Genomic DNA, 17,028 nt, shown 5'->3' on the forward strand with positions numbered 1-17,028 from the left:
TCATATAAGGTCGGAGGCAAGAAGAAATACAGTTCCATTCCTTTATTCTTCCTACAATATGATATCATCACAAGCTACAGGAGGGGTGAACGAAAAAGTGAAGGAAAGTAGAGCGTTCAGGGACTCTATCACAGGTGTATCGAGTTAACAAATTATTTAGTTATCATCATCAAAGCTGTCCTCAGTCATCATCACCATCATCACTACCATCACCATTAGCAGCATTACATCAAATCCATCACTATAGCATATTACATTATCACACTCTCCAAGACAAGGAGACAAGATGAAGTAAGGTGGAGCGACTTGGGACTGATGTACCGAGTTTGATTTTTTGATGGTTGCATCTCTTTGATATTTCTCTCTCCTTCTGCTGTGTTTCATTTTTATGTATTTCCCATTATCTTCGTCCTCTCCCGTTCCACTTTTTCGTTCATCATCACCATCATCATCATCTACATTTGCAGGTGTTCAGGAATTTATTTATCTCAAAACTAACCTACACCTACATCACAAGAGCCATAATCATCATCATCGCCACCGGTAGGTATAGTATATCCAAAGTATACATATCAAACCCACAGCTATATTACATCACAAGTTACAAGTGAGGTAGGAAGCGAGATGAAGATGACACTGCCTGGGACTCTACTATTGGTGTACCTTTATCTTTTATGCTTCTTTTTCCTTCCTTCTCCCTATTTCCAGCTTTCCTTCTTCTTTGTTTCATGTTTTGTGTAATTCTAATCTTCATTTTCAACTTTAATTCTTTGTTTTCTTGCTTCTTCTTCCTTTCATTTTCTTTCGAGTTTCTCGCTTTTTTATCTCTCTTTTTCATTCTCTCGACTTTATTCATCAATTCCCATCGTCTTTCTCTTTCCATTTCTTTTTCATTTTGTTCACATTCCTATATTACCGGAAATAAAATACAAGAGAATTAGGAGCCAAGTCTAAGTTAGATGAGGCAACCCCAGATTCTGACAAAGATGTCTTGAGTTCGACCCAGGACTGCAGACTGGCTCCTTTTTCGGTTGTTGTTGTTTTGTTCCTTTTCTTTTAATATTTTCCTTTTTACCATTGTCTTTCATTTATTGTTCTCCTCATCCTTTCTCCTTCTCTTTTCCTCTTTCGATCCCCTTTCTTATTTTTTTTTATTCACTGGTCCCTTCTGTCATTTTTTCTATTTTTTTATTCTGTCCCTTCTGTTTCCTATTCTTTGCCATGTCCTGATTTAATACTTCATTATTCTTTATATTTGTTCTTCTTTGTTATTATTTTTTTTCTCTTTTATCTTCTTTTTTATGGTTCTTATATTATTTTTCGTCCTTCCCTTTTCCTTTATGATATTACAGCATCACTAGGTATGAGAAAGGTAGGAGGCGACACAAAGTCAGCTTATTGCCGTCGGTACTATTCTATTGTGCATCATCATCACTATCGTCATCAGCACTACCATTTCCATCATCATCATCGTCATCATCATTATCATCATCATTCATTTAACTATCATTAGTATGAAAAGTAGAATAAATCTCCATCATCATCATTTATTATCATGATGATGATGATGGTCGTCATTATCGTTATATCAAAGCCCTGACAATTTTGCTTTCTCACACGTTATAGAAGTAGGACGTGAGGTGAAGTAAGGTGGAATGGCTTCGGACCCTAAGACAAGTTTACTTAGTTAACCCCTTTATCAGTTACGCATCTTTTTTTTTTTCTTTCTCCCCCTTTTTTCTTTCCTCTTTTATTTCACAGATCCTTCCCTTATTTTTTCACATTTTTCTTCTTGTACCTCTCCTCCTTCCTGTTTTCCCTTATCTCATATTGTTCCTTCTTCCTTTTGTTTCTCTCTCCTTTCTTTCTTCACTGTATTACAGTAACAGACTACAAGGCAAGTGGGAGCCAAGGTGAAGTATGGTTGACCGGCCTGAGATTTTAACAAAAGTGCCTCAAGTTCCGACTTTTCCATCTCGTATCTCGGCTCTTTTTCAATGTTTTATTCTCTCTCTCTCTCTCTGTTCCATTTATCCCCCATTTGTTTCTTAATCTTCCCTCCTCCGTCTGCCTTGTTTTTAATTCCTTCTTTCTCCTTTCTTAATATTTTTGCTTTCTCCTTTCTGCATTAATTTTAAATTCTTCCGTATCCATTTTCTGCTTTTCCTCACTGTCTGTCACCATAGTTATTATCAGTCACATTATTGTTTTTTCCTCTTTGCATATCTTACTTTCCTCATGATTTTTGTGGTTTTCGCCTTTCATTTATCGCTTTCCTTCTTTTTTCACTTCCTCCTTCCTTCCTCCCTTATATTACCGTCTCGCCAGGAACCAGAGAGGCAGGAGGGTAGTTGAAAGGAAGTATTTATCCTCACTGCTAACCTACTGTACACTGGATCCAGAAAGATCGGTGCACACTTGGCACCAAACACTTTGACACCATGGACGTTAGCTGTTGGAAAATGCTGAATCATTATTCTACACGTTGGCAGACCTGCATACAAAAGGATGCCATATATTGCTTGCTTGTGACATTTTGTAGTAGGTGTTACTGTAGGGATATGTAGATGATAACTGATCAGTGTCCTTGCAACTTTGCAGGCTCTATTGATCCATTCACATATTAGCTACCCTCTTCGAGCCATAACTTTTTTTTATCTTCTGTACATCATGACCATCATCATTATCATCACCACCATAATAACCATCACCACCACTACCACCACCACCACCATCAGCAGCAGTAGTTTTCCTTATTATCCCCATTATTCCCATATGCTACGGTCATAGGAATCGCCCCTGTCCGTCCGCCTGTCTCTCTGACCGTCTGCCCGTCTGTTCGTCTGGGCCTGTATCTCGGAAACTGCCAGAGGGATTGGCTCAATCAGTAGATAGGTGGCCTGCAGTCCTAACTGACTCCGGTTCAAATCCCGGCTGGGGCAGGTAACAGTTTATTGATTTGAATTTTATAAGTCAGACTTTACTGATCTACCAGTATACCCGCCGACATGTAAAAACACCCCCGCTGATGCCAATACACCAGTCCTGTGTGAGACAGCCTCTAGTATGTATTCAATATGGACGGTGGGTGTTAGCACCGAATCGGTGACATGCGGAGATGTAGGAGGACTCCTGGGCCTTGGAGATATTGCCTGGGGATAGGTCCTGAAGCGTTTTCCCAGAGTCGGACACACACACAAAAAAAGTTGTTTCCCGTATATGTAAAATTGCCGTGGTGTCTACTTTACGAGCTATGACCATAATAATTATAAAGAAAAATGTGAGGTGTTATATTTTGTAAACATCTAGTTGGATTCTTCTCATATCTTACAGAAGGACGGAGTGCCCGGAATGAGTCATAGTTTATCTATACCTGTATACACGGGTGGACCAGGGTTCGCGTCCCGCCAGGGTAATAAACTTTGGGAGTGTTCATCCGGCCACGTACTGCATTGGCGGACACAAGGGGTGCTGTGGTTGAACCAGTGTCGCTTACTGTAAAGTATGCTTGCACCCAGTCGGCTTGCGCGGGCCGATTACACTTGGTTCACAGACTACGCACATATCCAAAGCCACTCCAACACTACAGTTACACTGACAAGCACTTCTCACCCTACATACAATCTCTACCAGACAGCCTAAGCCACTTGGTAGAGATATTTTGGCTGTATCGTCCCGACTTCGGTCGGGATAGGCCGGTCTTGCAGTGGATACTCAAACGGCTGATTATATATATATATATATATATATATATATATATATATATATATATATATATATATATATATATATATATATATATAATGGCATTGTCACATTGTATTTTACGGGCTTTTCCATTTAAGGAAACTTATCTGTAAGTAGTCGTATCTTGGAAACTACTTGCTGGATCATTTTCACTTCTTAAAGAAAGATAGTGCACGATTCTTAGTTTATGACCATGAATAGGAAATTGCCATACCTATTAGTGCATAACTATGGATACTTTACCACATGATGGGGATAACGTCTTTCATATAGGCTTGTTTTTACTAAAGCTAACATACATCTCCATCACGTATTCACGTTCATAAGCACCACTATCACAACCTTCATCATTATCTTCATCCTCATCATCATTATCATCACCATTATCTTTAGCATAATTATAACCACCACTCCCTTGACTAATCTTTGACTAAAATGCATCACTATAAGCTACAAGAGAAGTAGGAGACGAGATGAAGTAAGATGGATCTCCCTTGGACTCTACTACAGATGTATCGAGTTCAAACTTCTTTCTCCCCCCCCCCTCTTATTTTCCTTGTCTTTATTGTTTTACATCACCGTTCCCTGCTGTCCAAACTCCCTTGCTATGGACTAACGTCTTTTGTTCCTTTGATTTCTTCTTATCTTAGTGAGAGGAAAATAAGAGTAAAAGTAGATGATGTATATTCGAATTTCCAGTCAATTAACGCCGGCGTGCCGCAGGGATCAGTTCTGGTGCCAACCCTATTTCTGGTTCATATTAATGATCTCTTATCTGTCACTCACAATCCCGTTCACCCATATGCAGATGACTCAACACTACATAGTTCATTCACACTCAGACATCCATTTACAAAGTCTAATATCTCTACCTCTCAACTCAGTACAGCCATCTCCATAAATCAAGATCTAGCTACAATCAGTGAATGGGGACAAAACAACCTTGTCTCTTTTAATGCTAGTAAAACTAAATATATACAGTTTACTAATAGACAGATATTGCCAGATTCGTACATTACCTTCAGTGCTACTAATATTCCCATCTCCAAAAGTATTGAAATTCTCGGCGTCTCACTTAACAGTGCCCTCAGCTGGACCTCTCATGTCAGATCACTTGCTAAGGCCGACTCAAAGAAACTTGGATTATTGTACAGAGTCCGTAACTTCTTCGCCGATGAGCAGTTAGCTATAATTTATAAGAGTCATGTGCGCTCTCAGCTTGAATATTGTTCACCCTTGTGGAATGGTTGTGGAGAGATTGCATTGAGACAACTGGACAAAATTCAGAATAAAGCTGTTAGAATCATTAACAACCCTGCCATTACATATAAATTACCTCCCCTGCAAGTAAGAAGGAATGTTGCCTCCCTTGCATTATTTTACAGATAATTTTTTGGCAATTGCTCAGACGAGGTTGCGTCCATGGTGCCGCCTCTCCATGCCTTCCCTCGTGCTACACAGGCATCTGGTAGCGCTCATGACTGGAATGTCACTCAACCATATTGCAGAACTTCTGCCTATCAGAATTCTTTCATTCCCCGAACTGCATCTCTCTGGAACTCGCTTCCCCAGAGTTGTTTTCCTCCAAATTTCAACCCACAACTGTTCAAGTCTAACTGTTACAGATATTTTATGAATGGAGGACACCAGTAGTCTGGTGTATGGATTATTTTTTTTTTCCCCCATTTGTTTTTCCTTCCTCCGTTCTGTTATTTAAAATAAATATATAAATAAATATATATATATATATATATATATATATATATATATATATATATATATATATATATATATATATATAGATTTCAATCTTACTTTCTCATTTCTTTGTCTTTTTTTTTTACCTTACCGTTCCTTCTTTCCTTCGTGGTTGCTTTCTCCTTTTTGTCTCCTTCCTTTCTCTGTCTGTTTCTTTCTTCCCTGTTCTATCTATCTGTCTGTCTATTTGCCAGACGCCTTAATCCCGTAAAGGGTGGCCACAAACAAAACGCCTCCATGTCGCCCTGTCCCCCGCCATTTCAATGCCCTGCTCCCAGCTTACACCCCCCTCTCTCATATAACTCTCCACTCCATCCCTCCATCTCATCCTTGGCCTCCCCCTCCCTCTCCCCTCCTCCACCTCACTCATATACACTCTCCTCGTCAGTCTCCCTCCCTCCTTCCTCTCCACATGACCAAACCACCTCATTGTGTTTCTCCTAACGCTTCCTATCACATCCACGTTCACACCACAACTCTCCTTCACGTCCTCATTTGTCAGTCTATCTCTCCATGTGACTCCACATGCTCCTCTCAAATAACTCATTTCCACTGATCTCACTCTTGACGTCTGTCCCTCCAAAAAGGTCCAAGCTTCACTTCATTAATTTAGAGTTGGTATAACAATACTGTCATACAGTAGCTTTTTCACTTCCATGCTCACTTCCCTGTTTCTTATTACTGCTTTCAAGGAACCAGCAACTTTTCTTCGTTTTTGTACTCTTTCAAGCACTTCACCCTCTACACTTCCACCCTTACTCATCACACTACCCAAGTACTTAAACATACTCACGTTTTCTCATTGTACACTCACTGACTTCACTTCTCACGAAGACCATAACTTTGCTATTGCCTACATTTACCTTTAGATTCTGTTTCTTACACACTCTCCCAGCCTCATTCACCAAGCCTTGCAGCTCCCCTTCGTCTTCACTTAACAACACAGTATCATCTGCAAGCAACAATACAGGGCATTTCCAAACATTGCCCTCTCTCAATAGGGCCGCTCCAGCATCCATGCCCTACCTTGTATCACTTTTATAACTCAATCCATATACAGATTGAAAAACAATGGAGATATGACACATCCTTGTTTCAATCCAACCTTCAAATAGAAAAATTTTCTCAGTTTGCTATCCACACGCAATGTAGACTTAGCACCCTCACACATACTTTTCACAACATTCAACAACTTCCCATCTTCTCCATATATTCTTAAAACTTTCCACTTGTCTATCCACCCTGTCATATGCTTTCTCCAGGTCCATGAATGCCGCATACAACGTCTTTCCCTTCTCTAGAAACTTTTGCACAAAAGATCTAATAATGAATATCTGATCTACACAACCTCTTCCCTTCCTAATACCTCCCTGTTCTTTTCCAACTAACTCCTCTGTTTTTTCCCTAACTCTGTCAATAAGTAGCCTACCATATACTTTTCCTATTACATTAAGAAGAAAAATATACCTATGATTACAACGCACTTATTTTTCCCCTTTCCTTTGTACAGGAGAATAATTATTCCTGACTTCCAATCCTCCGGGACTCTACCTTCCTCCCAGGCCAATCCACAGTCTTCCACATCCATTCTATTACTATCTCTCCCCCATGCTTCAGCATTTCACTACACACTCCATCAATTCCTGGGGCTTTCCCCATTTTAACTTTCATTGCTTCCACTACTTCCATCCTACTGATTTCTTCCCCTCTTCTCACATCCCTCCTTCTCCCAGTCATTCCCCAGCCACATATACTCACATTACTTTCATTCTCTATGTTCAACAATTCCTTAAAGTGTTCCCTCTGTCTGCTCACTTGTTCTCCCTTCTCCACTAGTAATCTACCATTTTGATCTTTCACTCCCCATCTAACTTCTTTGGCACCCTGTCTAACTCTCTTTACCTCTTTCCAGAACATTTTCTTACATTCCCTCCACTTTACACTAAAGTTCCTTCCAAATTCCTCATCCACTTTCTTCTTACACTCTCTTATTAATCTTTTCACCTTCTCTCTCTACATATACCTCTCTCTTCCGTCTCTCAACTTCTTCCACGCCCCTTTTTCTCATCCGCTCACTATATACTTTCTTCTTTTGTGCCACAACCTGTCTCACTTCTTCATTCCACCATGCTGTTCCCTGCACCCCCTTTCATCTTCTCTTCACCCCACACACCACCTCCCATGCTGCACGTATTTCTTCTGTGAATATCTTGCACACACCTTCCACGTCCCCCATCTGCTCCAGACCATATTTACCCAATCGCTCCTCCATTCCTCTCTTATATGCTACCGTTTTCCCATCCTCTTGTAACCTTTCCACCTTCCTTGTATGAACTACTTCCTCCTGTCCTTCCCTTCTTCCATTTCTCCATTTCATTTGGACTATGTTTCTTACCACCACCTAGTGATGGTCAGAAAGGCCACTCCCCCAACCTCTATATACTCTTGCATCCATTATACACCTTCTCATCCTGTCATGCACAGAGACATAATCAATCAATGCCTTCCATTCATTCAGTTCACCACCCACCCTTCTCATCACCCGCCACGTATACCTATGGATCATTCTGTGCCTGATGAGGGTATTAGCTATCACCAACCCCCTCCTGGCACAAATGTCCACTGAAGCACTGCCATTCTCACCTGTCTAGCAACAAAGTCTCATCCCTTTTCTATCCAGCTCTCTAATGCAAGAGTTAACTGTTACTCCCAGTCCTTCATTGATGCAACAGGTCAGCTCTGGAACTGCCTCCCTCTGCCTGTATTTCTTACTAGCTATGATCTTCAGTCTTTCAAATGCAGTGTGTCCAGACATCTTGAAATGATTGGATCTTGAATTCGGCACTCTCTTGTATTTTGTTTTTCTCTTGGAAGGAACAGTTATTGAGGGCTCGTGGCCTTTGGTTCCTTCTTCCTAGCATTAAAAAAAAAAAAAACTCTACAGGCTCACCCCACTCACCAGGTACTTCATCCACATTCGCATTCCCTATTTTTCCATTCATATCTTCAATCAAAAAACATTCTCTCATTCCCTTACAACTTTTCCATGCATGTTTCCACATTTGTCCAGAACTCTTCCCTCACTCTGCTTGCACGATCTTGCGTTGGTGCGTACACGCACACAATCGCCCACATTTGTAGTCCAGCTTTCAATCTTACCTACACAATCCTTGAGCCAACTGATCCATACTCTCTTATATTCTTCTTCCATCTGTTACAACAATGCACACTCCTTCCTTTGCCCTCTCATTCTCACCTACTTCCGCACATATATGCCATCTATACTCCCATTCCCTCACACTCTCACTTACCATTTAGTTTCAGTTAATCCACATACATCCACCTTCGCACTCTCAAGCACCTGGACAATCTCTCTCTCTTTCACCTCATCATTTGCACCTTTTACATTCCATGTAGCTATCCGTACCATGTCCTTTGTTGAGGCCTTATTTGTCAGCATTTGGTCAGTCCTGGTCCGAGGCTTCTTGTTCGTATTTTTGGTTAGTTGTTTTCCGGGGAGGGCCACTAACCCTTCGCCAACCCACTTGTTGTCACGTACGGAACACATGTTGGTTGATTATACTTTTACCACCCAGAGTTGTAAATGCTTTCCTGGTTTACGGAAATAATTTGGCTTGCCACTCAATGTAAAGCTACCCTAAAAACAGAGTACCACTGCACTAAGTGGGTGGATGATCGGCGCCCCCACCTATCCTTGTTGCTGCATACAATTAATGTAACAGTTTGCCACACGAACTCAACATAGTGTCAGTGGCGGAATTAAAACCATACAGATGATACTAACCGTGATAACCGCTCTCCACCACAGTTCCATCTTAGTTATTGCTGTATTTATTGATGGCCAGTAATATTTTAGCAGGTAAAGGTTAGCTCATAAATTAACAGACATCTCCCTCACCACCACCACCATCACCACCCACACCACCATTATGATCATCATTAGTGACCTTAGAGCATATTCATAAATACACTGCATCATTATAAACAACACGATAGGTAGGAGGCGAGGTGAAGTCAGGTGGGGCGGCCTGGTACTCTGCTATAGGTGTCCGGAGTTCAACCCTCCAACAGCTAGTCTCATTCAGTTTTGTCTTTCCTTTTCTTTCTCTTTCATTTTTTATCTATTATCCTTTTCTTTCTTCCTCTCATTTGTTTATTTTCTTTCTTTTTCTTTTTATTCTCTACGACATATAATCACTCGCTTTAGTACTTGTATCTATTTTTATTCTTGTAGTTTTTCCAGCCATTTTTTTTTTTCCTATACGTATCGTTCGTTCCCTATTGTTTATTTCGTTTCCGGCCCCCCCCTCTGTCTGTCTGTCTGTCTGTCACTCTCTCTCTCTCTCTCTCTCCTTATTATATTTCCATATCATGTTACAGCATCACGAGCTACAAGGAGGTAGGATACGAGATGAGGTAAGGTGATCATCATCGTTAATAAAGTACTGTATATCATCATCATCATCATCATCGTTGCCATTGCCACCACCCCTATCATCTTAATCATCTTAATTACACTGTATAACAGCGAAAAAATAAAAATAAAGAGTGGCCTTTCCTACGGCAGTTTTATACGTAGATCACAAAACAACACCCAGTTTTGTGTGCGACCCAACAATTTCTTGTAAAGGATCCACCTATCCGTAACGTTATTTGCTCCGCGGCACCTTGTGTGCTAAGTCACCAATGGTTCCTATCTCCAATGCGTCATTATCATTTTGTGTAAAATTCTAATCTGATATAGATCTTTCTTTTTTTTTTTTTTTTTCTTACAGGTGACATTGATATTACTTAAGTAATAATGCCTGGATAGTGCAAGAATTCTCCAGACAGATTTTGTTACATATGCGGATCGCTGACACTGAAACAATATAAAAGACGCTTGACTCCACACGTGAAGAAAGTATATGAGCTGTACTTCGGATGTAAAATTAGTGATCAGGACAAACGATGGGCACCTCATATTTGCTGTCAGGTATACAAGTTCACTTTTGGCATGGGTCAAAGGCACCGGTCCTGGTCTCACATTTGGTGTGCCAATGGTCTGGAGGGAGCCGAAGGACCATTCAACTGACTGCTACATCTGTTTAACAGATATCACAGGTAAGTATTCTTCCCTCTATGCTCCTTGTCATTTAGAATTTTCTCACAAGACATCTCATTTTTTTTTTCTAAATACAGAATAAGTGCTATATAATGTTTTTCTTTTCTCACTACAGGTCGCAACCAGAAGGGCAAAAATGCAGATCTTCAATCTGCTATTCGTCCTGTCAGACATTTGAGTTATATACCTGTTCCTCAGCCACCATCTGAAATACCAAGCGATGACACGGACAGCTCGAACGAACCAGGATCACAAGATTCCACTTATGAGCCACCACCTGAATCTGACAAGAAACCGCATCTCATCACCCAGCCTGAACTCAGTCAGTGCTTTGGTCCGTGATCTAACCCTTACTAAACAACAAAGCGAACTCCTAGCCCCCCTTCTGGAAGAACGGAATCTGTTGGATAAAGCTGAACGGATTACAACATTCAGGAAGAGCTCGTCAGATCTGCAGCAATTCTGTTCAGTGGAAAACAACCTTTGTTTCTGCAGTGATATCAGAGGACTCTTTGATGTTCTTGAACTGAGCTATGAGCCAAGCCATTGGAGATTGTTTATTGATGCATCTCTTTACACCATAAAGCTGTTTTACTGCACATTGGATACACCATATATATATATATATATATATATATATATATATATATATATATATATATATATATATATATATATATATATATGAAAAAAAAGATTTTCATATGTCTCTTAAAATGACTGAGTGAGCAACTGGAACGGATGGCATGGTGTTTCCAATGTGCAATAAAACAGCTTTATAGTGTAAAGAGATGCATCAATAAACATTAATATCCAGTGGCTTGGCTCATAGCTCAATTCACATCGTTCGGCTGGATATAGTAGGGCTGTAAGACGCACTAAAATTCTCCGTGTTAAATCGTTCATAACCCTAGTTGAAACTTAACGCCCCTACAAGCCTCTGATGTGATTCTCTCTCCCTCCCCACAAATCCCTTGATTGTCTCCCTGCTCCAGGGATGAGGTCAGATCGACCTCACTCTGCTGGTTATCTGATCGCACCTCATTTGCCTTACAACCACTGACCTCAGGGCTGGGCTATTAACAGCTGTACCGTTAACTGGCCCTCTTTCCGCCTCTCTATTACTGCCTAAAGCATGCCTAACACTGTCAGCTAAAAGTCTGTCTAACCTAGCTTTTCCCTCCATAATCAGGTGAAGGCCAATTCTACTATGGAAATTCCTGTCATGACTAAAATTGTCCCAACATCAACGAACATCACCCTTTATTTTCATATAGACCTTCTAGCCTACTATTTACTCCTAATATTCTACTGAGAATTACAGAACCACTGTCAAAACTGGGTAGCAAACCACAAATAACTAACTTCCCATGACGTTCCTTGAACTTCCTAATAAGGACCATATACTTTCTAAGAATCTCCACTGACCTGCCTGAAGCTACATTATTATTCCCTAACTCCAGAATCAAAGAGTGAGTCCTCTGAGGTGTCATCAACTCTGTCACGTCCTATATCCTACACTCGGGAAAGCAAAAACGCTTCCTCTTACAATCACTAACACAAACTTCTCCTGAAGCCTAATCAACGAATCCCCGATAAGTATGAGGCTAACCTCATCCTGCATTTCATTTACAAGCATCTGAAACCTATTCCTAATAGATACACTCCTATCATTGTTAGCTATATACCTAAACCTTGCACCTTCCCTTGACTGGCTGAAAGATAGCACTGTCATCCACACTGGCTTCAATCTTAATTAGCATATTTTCCAAGTTATCTACCTTGCCTAACACTTACAGTAGACCTCCCCTTCCTTGGCATGCACTGCTTTACCACTGCCTATTCCAGCCTCATTCTTCCTACCATTCAACCTCTCAATTAACAAATTAATTGCCTTACTGATTTTCCGAATTTTTGTTTACTCCCAAAACAAACAACATGTATACTCACCTTCTTCTCTCGCCACAAAGTCTCTTATAAACTCCTTAGAACAGCAGGAAAATCGTTGGGCATGCGTTATCTCAAGAGGGGATTTAGGAATAGCTCCGAAAGCACGTCGTCAGCTGAGCAGGTCTCAGGCGAAGACGTGTAGTATTTCTACTACATTAAAGATATTTTCTTCGTTTAAGCTGTATGCCTAATGTATCTGTTCCATATTTTTCTCCCAGGAAAGAGGAGTAGGAGTGTATTTTGCGTTTGAGTTTTACACACACACACACACACACACACACACACACACACACACACACACATACACACTGTACCATCAAGGAGGAATTCGAGGCAAACTGTTTTGTTGGATGCAAGACTTTCTCATAAAAAGAGAAATGAGGACAGTACTAAGAGGAAACTACTCATCATGGAAAGAAGTGACTAGTGGAGTACCACAGGCTTCAGTGCTGGAACCAATCATGTTTTTAGTGTATATAAATGATATAAACAGTAACACTGGAAATGACAGCTATCTGAATATGTTTGCAGATGATGCAAAAATACAAAGGAGAATTACTAACACAGACTCTTGTAAAGAGCTACAAGAAGAATTAAATAAACTTCATGAATGGAGTAGTACATGGCAAATGGAATTCAATGTGGACAAGTGTCATGTAATCAAGTTTGGTAAAAGTGGAAAAAGACCTGATTGGGATTATAAGTTAGGAAATAAAACCCTATACACATCAGAAAGAGAGAAAGATCTAGGTGTGATTATCAATAACAGACTATCTCCGGCTGACCACATCAGCGAGAAGGTACGGAACATGTATACACTGCTTGCAAATATGAGAATAGCATTCACATACATAAATGAAGACATGCTAAGAAGGATAATAACATCATTCATTAGACCAACCCTGGAATATGCATCAGTAGTCTGGAGTCCTCATCTCATAAAGCACATAGACAAGATTGAAAAAGTTCAAAGGGCTGCTACAAGATGGATACCAAGCTTAAGGGACCTAAGCTACGAAGAAAGACTAAATAAACTGAATCTATCAACACTACAGGAGAGAAGGAAAAGAGGTGACATGATAATGCTATTTAAATGCATATCAGGAAAGGAGAAAATAGACAAAAATGATTACTTAACATATGGAAAAGCATCAGCAAGAGGACACTGCAAAAAATTGCATAAGAAGAGAGCTGATAAAGACGTAAGGAAATTCAGTTTCCCAAATAGAGCAATTGATCAATGGAATGCACTACTGAATGAAATAGTGTGTGCCAAAACAATTCACAAATTTAAAGATATGTACGATAAATATGGTTTAAGACACGGGACAGTACGAGCTTGACTCATTCCTATGAAGATACTATTATGTAAGAACAATTAGGTAAGGTAAGAACACACACACACACACACACACACACACACACACACACACACACACACATTAAAAGTCCTTCACAAATTGAGCTAAAATTATAAAAGACAACATCCTGGCAACAGATACAGAAGAACTAGAACAACCAGTACATAACCCTTTCCCCTCTCTCTCCCCCAAACAGAAAGACAGACTGACAGACATTCATACACTATAATTCTCCACAAATCCTTTGCAAACGAAAAATGCCACAAATGAACGAGTACAAAAAAAAAAAAAGTTAAGAGGAAGCCCATTTAGGGGAAGACACAGAGACTTGGGGATTCAAGCAGAACCCCGCGGGAAATTATATGGCAAGACGTTAAGCTTACCCGGATTGTTTGCCTCCCACGAAACACATAACAGACAAGTTGAACAGGGAAAAAGAGAGGAGGGAAAGGTTTATGAAGCGAGGGAATGGGTGCTATGAAGAGAAATAGATGTGATGTTATAGACAGAAAAACATAGCATCATAGAAAGAAGGAGAGAATCCTGAGCACACTTGGTCACTTGGATACGCCAAAAACTACTACTGCTTCTGCTGCTACTACTACTACTACTACTACTATGAACAATAATAATAATAATAATAATAATAATAACAACAACAACAACAACAACAACAACACAGTACATCCCCCTAATATGCGAGTATATGGGCGGCAGAGGACGTTGCATACTAGGAATTCAAGTATTGTGAATACATAAACTTATGGGAAAAATGATATATGGGCGGCACCCTACTTTATGGGCAACCCTTGAGACGCCTTTCAGACCTAAGTATTGAACTATACAGGGAAGCTATCTAAGACATATTACCTAAGATAAAGTTAACCAACAAGATTATGGCTTTACTAGGTAAATCAACAAGGATATGGCTTAATTAAACCAACAAGAATATGGCTGCTCACCTTTACCCAAGAGGACAACAGGCGTGATGGAGGTAAGAAGAGGATCAGAGGCAGGATGAGGCACCTAGCGTGCGTCTCCTGCATCACCCACCACACCACCCGACACACCACCTTCCTCACCACTTTCGTCACCAGCACTTTCGACACTTTCACTAGCTAATGCACTCACTTCATTCATAAACTCTTCAAAGTCTAATTCTGACACCTCAGACATCGAATCAGTCTCTTGATCCTCCTCGGGATATGGCTCTTCTGATGTTGAGGGAGTGATTCCTCACCTTGTTCAAGCCGAAGGTAACGGGTGATGAGTGTTTGCTTCGTCTGTTTACTTCCTGGTTGTACTTGTCGGTGTAGTAGAGGAAGGTTTTGTCCAGTGAAGACATCACCTCCTCCACTTGCAACTGAGAGTTCCATGTCCTTAAATCTTCCTTGAATTTATCAAGGGCACACAGTACCCGCCTGATCTCCATCATGGACAAATCTTCACTCTCCATCACTGATGTTGCTGGCTTTTCTGCTGCGATCTCCTGCTCTGCGTCGGCCTCGTCCACTCACTGCACGATTTCCTGGGGATCCTTCTCTGCCCCTGCTGAATGTAAACCCCTGATCTCGTCCAGCAAGACAGCCTGAAACCCAGGCACAGCTTGTGCACTTGTGAGAGAGGCTGCCTCGGCAGCGGCCAGGGACTGAAAGCTGCTTCCCGGTGCGATTTCACACAGGTGTGGTACAAAGAGGTGCCAAGCATGGTTAATTGTTGCAGTGGTTATATCTGCCCAAGAGGACAACAAGAGAGTGATGGCATCCTTGAGGTTGAATGACCGCCAAAAAGCCATAACAGTCTTCTCAGGAGTTGAAGTTGGTTGTGCAGGTGCTGTGCATGGTGAGGATGAAGCGGGTGAAGTGGGTGGCGAGTCCAAACCATCCTTGGCGTCCATGACATCACTCCCAACTGTGTTGAAGTAAAGAATTGCCTGCAGTTCCTCAGCTGTCGGTCTTGCTGCGGAGGTGATCGTAGAGGCGTTGGTGGTATAGCTGCTTGACCGTTGCAATCACCTGGTCTAGCGGTTGGATGAGAAAGGTCGTTCTTGGGGGCAGAAAAACGATCTTCCATTCCTTACTAAGGTCTGCTACCCAGGTTGGACGACTTGGGGCATTGTCGAGAACGAGAAGCACCTTGAAGGGGATGCCAAGTTCCCGGGATTTTGCCTTGGCATCAGGGTTGAAATGCCGCAACAGCCACTCAGAAATGATGCTACTCCTCATCCAGCTGTTGGAGTTGCTGTACCAGTATACTTTGCTGTCATCCATGCAGCACAGATTCTTGTAACATCTGGGGTGTGCTGTGGTATCCACCACAACAGGACGCATCTCGTGTGAGCCTGATATATTCACGGTGAACATGACTGTTATCCTACTCTTGTCGATTTTTCTGCCCCAGGCCTGGCACTGGTGCTTACTAATATAAGCAGACTTCGGCATAGCCTTGTAGTATAGGGCTGTTTCATCAGTGTTATAAAATTTGGTCCCTATTGTAGCTGCCCTCGTCGAATATCCCCTTTAAGGATGGCTGGATAATCCCTGGCTGACATTTCATCCACTGATGTACTCTACCCTGTGAGGCGAATGTGGCGTAGCTCCTTCCTCTTCAGAAAGTGGCAAAGCCATCCCATGGAGGTTTTAAATGGTTTCTCTACAGCAAGCTTCAGAGCCTCAGCTTTGTAGAAAATCTTGGCCTTATCCCTGATGTAGTGCCCATTCAGTGGAATTCTTTCCTTCTCCTTCCTCAGGATAAATGTAGCCAGGTACCGCTCCATAAGAATTATAGCCTAGTTGGTCAGCCTGCTTCTCCAGTCCAATGCTGCCATCCCATATGTCTTCACAGTCTTCTTTATGGCCTCCCTGTTAGCCCATATAGTTCGCACAGACGATTCTGTCAAGCCTAGTTCCTTGCCAATGGCCGTGTTACCCTTCCCACTCTCCTTCTTCCAAATGACTTGCATCTTCATGGCATGGGTGATGCACTTCTTCTTCCTGGAGGAGGGGGCAGACATCCTGGCTCACAAAAAAAATGGCCTCAGAGTTCACGGGGACGTACCTCGAACAGCGAGTGTACCCTCTGTGAGCA

This window comes from Coenobita brevimanus, chromosome 5 (genome assembly GCF_032717465.1).
Source record: "Coenobita brevimanus isolate Jiangsu-jjx chromosome 5, ASM3271746v2, whole genome shotgun sequence".
Classification (NCBI taxonomy): Eukaryota; Metazoa; Arthropoda; class Malacostraca; order Decapoda; family Coenobitidae; genus Coenobita; species Coenobita brevimanus.